General features: G+C 45.7%; 1 non-coding gene and 1 pseudogene across 1 annotated transcript; both read right to left on the bottom strand.

The window, feature by feature from the left end:
- Positions 1-3708: 3708 nt before the first annotated feature.
- LOC134994383 (U1 spliceosomal RNA) lies at positions 3709-3863 on the bottom strand (annotated as a pseudogene).
- A 152-nt stretch (positions 3864-4015) lies between these two features.
- LOC134994382 (U1 spliceosomal RNA) lies at positions 4016-4179 on the bottom strand. The gene has a single exon (XR_010197437.1). It is a non-coding gene; the product is annotated as a U1 spliceosomal RNA (small nuclear RNA).
- Between the last annotated feature and the right edge of the window lie 2919 nt (positions 4180-7098).

Raw genomic sequence — 7098 nt, 5'->3', positions numbered from 1 at the left:
TCTCCCGGCTGTCTCCTGAAGAAAGAGCCAGAAGGCAAAATTCTGGTCTTTGTCTGTACTGTGGGGGTAAGGGACATTTTGCTCGTAATTGTCCGAACAAGTCGGGAAACGCTTTGACCAGGTGAATTGTGAGGGGGTTCACCTAGGTCTGCAGCTTATCTCCTCGAATAACTCCCTTTTAGTCCCAGTTAAAGTTTCCTTTGGCAGCCTCAGTTCTTCGGCGTCGGCTTTTGTTGACAGTGGAGCTGCAGGAAACTTTATGGATTTAACTTGGGCTAAGGCCTTAGGCATTCCTCAGTTACCTTTGGGTAGGTGTGTCACCATGCATGGCTTAGATGGGAGTCCGCTGTCTAATGGGATTATTTCTCTCCGTACACCCCCTGCACTACTTACAGTAGGAGCTCTACATTCCGAGAAAATCGAGTTCTTTCTTACATATTGCCCAGCAGTTCCAGTTGTTCTGGGTCACCCTTGGCTGGCCTTTCATAATCCCACCATTGATTGGCGGTCGGGGGAGATTTCACATTGGGGTACTTTTTGTGATAAGGAATGTATCACGTTTCCAGTCAGAGTAGCAGCTATCATTCCAGAACTCATTCCGGTGGAATACCAGGAGTTTGCTGATGTTTTCTCCAAAGGCAATGCGGACATTCTGCCTCCCCATCGGCCTTATGATTGTGCTATTGAGTTAATTCCTGGTGCCGCATTGCCAAAGGGAAGATTATATGCATTATCCGGGCCAGAAACTGCGGCTATGAATGATTATGTAAAGGAGAGCCTTGAGAAAGGATTTATTAGACCATCAAAATCTCCTTTAAGTGCAGGCTTCTTCTTTGTGGAGAAAAAGGATGGCTCGCTTAGACCTTGCATTGATTTTAGAGCCCTGAATAAGATCTCAGTTAAAAACACCTATCCTTTGCCGTTGATTTCTGTACTCTTTGATCAGTTACGTTCTGCTGTGATTTTTTCTAAAATTGACCTTAGAGGAGCGTACAACCTCATCCGAATTAAATCTGGAGATGAGTGGAAAACGGCCTTCAGTACTCAGTCGGGTCACTACGAATACCTGGTGATGCCGTTCGGCCTGTCCAATGCTCCGGCAGTTTTTCAAGACCTCATTAACGATGTGCTCCGTGACTTCCTAGGGAAATTCGTGGTCGTTTACTTAGACGACATCCTGATTTTTTCTAAATCAATGGAACAACATGTTACCCAGGTGCGTCTGGTTCTTCAAAAGTTATGTGAGAATCATTTATATGCCAAGCTGGAGAAGTGTGAGTTTCATGTCACGGAAGTATCTTTTTTAGGGTACATAATTTCCCCTCAGGGATTTTCCATGGAACCAAAGAAACTCCAGGCCATCCTTAGTTGGGCGCAACCCACCAATTTAAAAGCAATTAAGCGTTTTTTAGGGTTTGCGAATTATTATAGGAGGTTCATTCATTCTTTTTCTGACCTGGTTGCTCCCATTGTAGCTCTGACAAAGAAAGGAGCGGATCCTACCAACTGGTCGCATGAAGCTGAGTTGTCCTTCCGGGCCTTGAAACAAGCCTTTGTCTCGGCTCCAGTCCTCAGACATCCTAATCCGGAATTGCCCTTTGTGGTGGAGGTTGATGCCTTGGAGGTTGGAGTGGGGGCTATCCTTTCTCAAAAGGATCCGGAGTCTCTGGAGTTACATCCTTGTGCCTTTATGTCCAGGAAATTCTCCTCCGCTGAATCCAACTATGACGTTGGTAATCGGGAGTTACTGGCGGTAAAATGGGCTTTCGAGGAGTGGAGGCATTGGCTGGAGGGAGCAAAACATACTATTTCGGTATTGACTGACCATAAGAACCTGCAATACATTGAATCGGCTAAGCGGCTTAATGCCCGGCAGGCACGTTGGGCATTATTTTTTACGCGTTTCAAATTTATAATCACTTTCAGGCCTGGTTCCAAGAATACTAAGGCTGATGCCCTGTCACATAGCTTTCTTCCGGTTCACAATAACAATCCTGTTACCCCCATACTTCCATCTTCGGTCATCTGGGCGGGCCTCACACAAGATTTATTTACCCAGTTAAAACAGCTTCAACACCAAGCTCCTAGAATTACTCCTGCTGGTCGTCTTTACGTCCCTGAGTTTTTGAGAGTTACTGTTTTAACGGAATTCCATGATAACAAAGTTTCAGGGCATCCAGGAGTCTCTAAGACATTGGAGTTAGTCTCTCGCTCAGTATGGTGGCCTGGTCTTTCTAAAGACGTCAAGGAATTTGTTTATTCATGTCAGGTTTGTGCACAGCATAAGGTTCCCCGTTCCTTGCCCATCGGGCAACTTATGCCCTTAAATGTTCCTCTCAGGCCATGGTCTCATATTTCTATGGATTTTGTGGTTGACCTTCCCCTTTCAGCCGGATTCCGAGTCATATGGGTGGTAGTGGACCGTTTTAGTAAAATGGCTCATTTTATTGCTCTTCCCCGATTGCCTTCTGCCCAAGGGTTGGCAGTTTTGTTTCTCCGCCATGTATTCAGGCTTCATGGGTTGCCTACTGATATTGTTTCTGATCGGGGTCCACAATTCATCGCACAATTCTGGAAATGTTTTTGTGCCTCATTGAAGATGAAATTGTCGTTAACATCCGGTTACCACCCACAATCCAACGGGCAAACCGAACGAGTTAACCAATCATTGAAACAATATTTGCGCTTGTATTCAGCCAAACTCCAGAATGATTGGTCCGAGTTTCTTCCGTTGGCTGAATTTGCTTACAATAATTCTTGTCATTCCTCCACTAAAGAGTCTCCATTCTTTTCAGTTTTTGGTTTTCACCCCAGAGCTAATTCTTTTTTTCATCATTCCTCAGTCTCCTCGCTTACCTTAACCTCCCATCTCAGAGCCATTTGGAAAAAGGTGCACCTTGCTCTCAGAAAAGCGGCCTTTCGAGAGAAGAAATTTTCTGACAGGCTCCGACGTCCTTGCACTTTTAAGGTGGGAGATAGGGTGTGGTTGTCGACTCGCAACATCAGGCTTCGACAATCCTCAGCTAGACTGGGACCCAAATTTATTGGGCCATTTCTTATTATTAAAAGAGTCAACCCAGTTGCCTTTCGGTTACGTTTACCAAGATCTCTCCGGATTGGAAATACGTTTCATTGTTCCCTGTTGAAACAATACGTTTCTTCCAGTAGATTTCCTCGGAAGATCTCTCAGGGTAGATCTCCAGTAGATGTACAGGGACAACAGGAGTTCTTGGTAGAGAAGGTTCTCGATTCCAAATTGTCCCGGGATCGGCTGTATTTTCTGGTTCACTGGAAAGGCTATGGTCCGGAGGAAAGGTCTTGGGTCCTGGATAAGGATCTTCATGCCCCGAGGCTCAAGAGGGCATTTTTTCGGGAATTTCCTCAGAAACCTGGCTTTAGGGGTTCCTTGACCCCTCCTCAAGGGGGGGGTACTGTTTGGCGCCGGGGTCCGCTTGATGGTCTGCGCGGCCCGGCGCCTAGCAACTAGAGATGCCGTGCACGTACAGCCGCCGGCTCCCTAGCAACGCTAGACGCCGGGCGCGCTGAGCCGCACGGACCCTAGCAACGGGGACGCCACTGGCGGACCGCATTCCCCGTTGCTAGGCTTTAGGAAATTAAGATATTCACCTGCTCTCTGGCCGTGCAGCAAGGCAGCTGCACGGCATTTATTCTAATCAGCCATTAGCATTAGAGACCTGAGACAAAGAGATCTGAATTATATGAGAGCCGACCAGAGGAAACACAAATTATGCAGTCAAGTGTCCCACATTTGGGGAAATCGCAGATGCAGCACACCCAGAGTGCAATGGGTGAGCCTTGCCCTGGGAGAAGCACCTTCCTGATCATACCTGGCAGGTAAGTAGGAGTTGGGCAAGAGCTGAGGAGGGTCGCTGCTCGGGCACCCCCCTGTCAAGTGAAGGAGATCCAACTGAGGCAGCACAAGAGAACTCTCGAAAGAAGAACAAGGCTAGAGGAAGATCTGAGACACAGAAATCTGGCTTTTACCAGAGCTGACCAGAGGAAAGCACAAACACAGTCCCCCACTACCACAAATAATGCAGTCGAGTTTCCCACATTTGGGGAAATCACAGGGGTCAGCATACCCAGAATGCAATGAATGAACCTCACCCTGGGAGAACAATCTTCATGACCATGGTATCTCCTATGCAAAATAAGTATGATTTGGGATAGGGCTGGGGAGGGCCGCTGCTCAGGCACATCTCTGTCAAGTAAAGGAGATTCAACTGAGGCAGCACAACCTAACCGTGGTTTTTTTTTCATTCTTTATACCGTCATAGTGTCATACTAGTTGTTACGAGTATACTACTATCTCTTTATCAACCAGTGTACAGTGCGGTAGTTCACGGCTGTGGTTACCTCTGTGTCGGCAGTCGGCAGGCAGTCCGTCCATCCATAATTGTATTATAATATATACCACCTAACCGTGGTTTTTTTTTCATTCTTTATACCGTCATAGTCAGTCATACTAGTTGTTACGAGTATACTACTATCTCTTTATCAACCAGTGTACAGTGCGGTAGTTCACGGCTGTGGCTACCTCTGTGTCGGAACTCGGCAGGCAGTCCGTCCATCCATAATTGTATTACAATATATACCACCTAACCGTGGTTTTTTTTTCATTCTTTATACCGTCATAGTCAGTCATACTAGTTGTTACGAGTATACTACTATCTCTTTATCAACCAGTGTACAGTGCGGTAGTTCACGGCTGTGGCTACCTCTGTGTCGGAACTCGGCAGGCAGTCCGTCCATCCATAATTGTATTACAATATATACCACCTAACCGTGGTTTTTTTTTCATTCTTTATACCGTCATAGTCAGTCATACTAGTTGTTACGAGTATACTACTATCTCTTTATCAACCAGTGTACAGTGCGGTAGTTCACGGCTGTGGCTACCTCTGTGTCGGAACTCGGCAGGCAGTCCGTCCATCCATAATTGTATTATTATAATATATACCACCTAACCGTGGTTTTTTTTTCATTCTTTATACCGTCATAGTGTCATACTAGTTGTTACGAGTATACTACTATCTCTTTATCAACCAGTGTACAGTGCGGTAGTTCACGGCTGTGGCTACCTCTGTGTCGGCAGTCGGCAGGCAGTCCGTCCATCCATAATTGTATTATAATATATACCACCTAACCGTGGTTTTTTTTTCATTCTTTATACCGTCATAGTCAGTCATACTAGTTGTTACGAGTATACTACTATCTCTTTATCAACCAGTGTACAGTGCGGTAGTTCACGGCTGTGGCTACCTCTGTGTCGGAACTCGGCAGGCAGTCCGTCCATCCATAATTGTATTACAATATATACCACCTAACCGTGGTTTTTTTTTCATTCTTTATACCGTCATAGTCAGTCATACTAGTTGTTACGAGTATACTACTATTTCTTTATCAACCAGTGTACAGTGCGGTAGTTCACGGCTGTGGCTACCTCTGTGTCGGAACTCGGCAGGCAGTCCGTCCATCCATAATTGTATTATTATAATATATACCACCTAACCGTGGTTTTTTTTTCATTCTTTATACCGTCATAGTGTCATACTAGTTGTTACGAGTATACTACTATCTCTTTATCAACCAGTGTACAGTGCGGTAGTTCACGGCTGTGGCTACCTCTGTGTCGGCAGTCGGCAGGCAGTCCGTCCATCCATAATTGTATTATAATATATACCACCTAACCGTGGTTTTTTTTTCATTCTTTATACCGTCATAGTCAGTCATACTAGTTGTTACGAGTATACTACTATCTCTTTATCAACCAGTGTACAGTGCGGTAGTTCACGGCTGTGGCTACCTCTGTGTCGGAACTCGGCAGGCAGTCCGTCCATCCATAATTGTATTACAATATATACCACCTAACCGTGGTTTTTTTTTCATTCTTTATACCGTCATAGTCAGTCATACTAGTTGTTACGAGTATACTACTATCTCTTTATCAACCAGTGTACAGTGCGGTAGTTCACGGCTGTGGCTACCTCTGTGTCGGCACTCGGCAGGCAGTCCGTCCATCCATAATTGTATTACAATATATACCACCTAACCGTGGTTTTTTTATACCACCTAACCGTGGCAGTCCGTCCATAATTGTATACTAGTATCCAATCCATCCATCTCCATTGTTTACCTGAGGTGCCTTTTAGTTCTGCCTATAAAATATGGAGAACAAAAAAGTTGAGGTTCCAAAATTAGGGAAAGATCAAGATCCACTTCCACCTCGTGCTGAAGCTGCTGCCACTAGTCATGGCCGAGACGATGAAATGCCAGCAACGTCGTCTGCCAAGGCCGATGCCCAATGTCATAGTACAGAGCATGTCAAATCCAAAACACCAAATATCAGAAAAAAAAGGACTCCAAAACCTAAAATAAAATTGTCGGAGGAGAAGCGTAAACTTGCCAATATGCCATTTACCACACGGAGTGGCAAGGAACGGCTGAGGCCCTGGCCTATGTTCATGGCTAGTGGTTCAGCTTCACATGAGGATGGAAGCACTCAGCCTCTCGCTAGAAAAATGAAAAGACTCAAGCTGGCAAAAGCAGCACAGCAAAGAACTGTGCGTTCTTCGAAATCCCAAATCCGAATTCCGAGCCCACCCGCTGGCGGTGATGCAGGGCAGTCTGGAGCGACTGCTGATGCTGACATCTGGTCCGGACTGAAGGACCTGACAACCATTACGGACATGTCGTCTACTGTCACTGCATATGATTCTCTCACCATTGATAGAATGGTGGAGGATTATATGAGTGACCGCATCCAAGTAGGCACGTCACACAGTCCGTACTTATACTGGCAGGAAAAAGAGGCAATTTGGAGGCCCTTGCACAAACTGGCTTTATTCTACCTAAGTTGCCCTCCCACAAGTGTGTACTCCGAAAGAGTGTTTAGTGCCGCCGCTCACCTTGTCAGCAATCGGCGTACGAGGTTACATCCAGAAAATGTGGAGAAGATGATGTTCATTAAAATGAATTATAATCAATTCCTCCGCGGAGACATTGACCAGCAGCAATTGCCTCCACAAAGTACACAGGGAGCTGACATGGTGGATTCCAGTGGGGACGAATTGATAA

The sequence above is a fragment of the Pseudophryne corroboree genome, unplaced genomic scaffold (assembly GCF_028390025.1).
Source record: "Pseudophryne corroboree isolate aPseCor3 unplaced genomic scaffold, aPseCor3.hap2 scaffold_1306, whole genome shotgun sequence".
In the NCBI taxonomy this organism is placed as follows: Eukaryota; Metazoa; Chordata; class Amphibia; order Anura; family Myobatrachidae; genus Pseudophryne; species Pseudophryne corroboree.
Note: the sequence above shows the minus strand (reverse complement) of the source record. Positions and strands in the feature narration are given on the sequence as shown.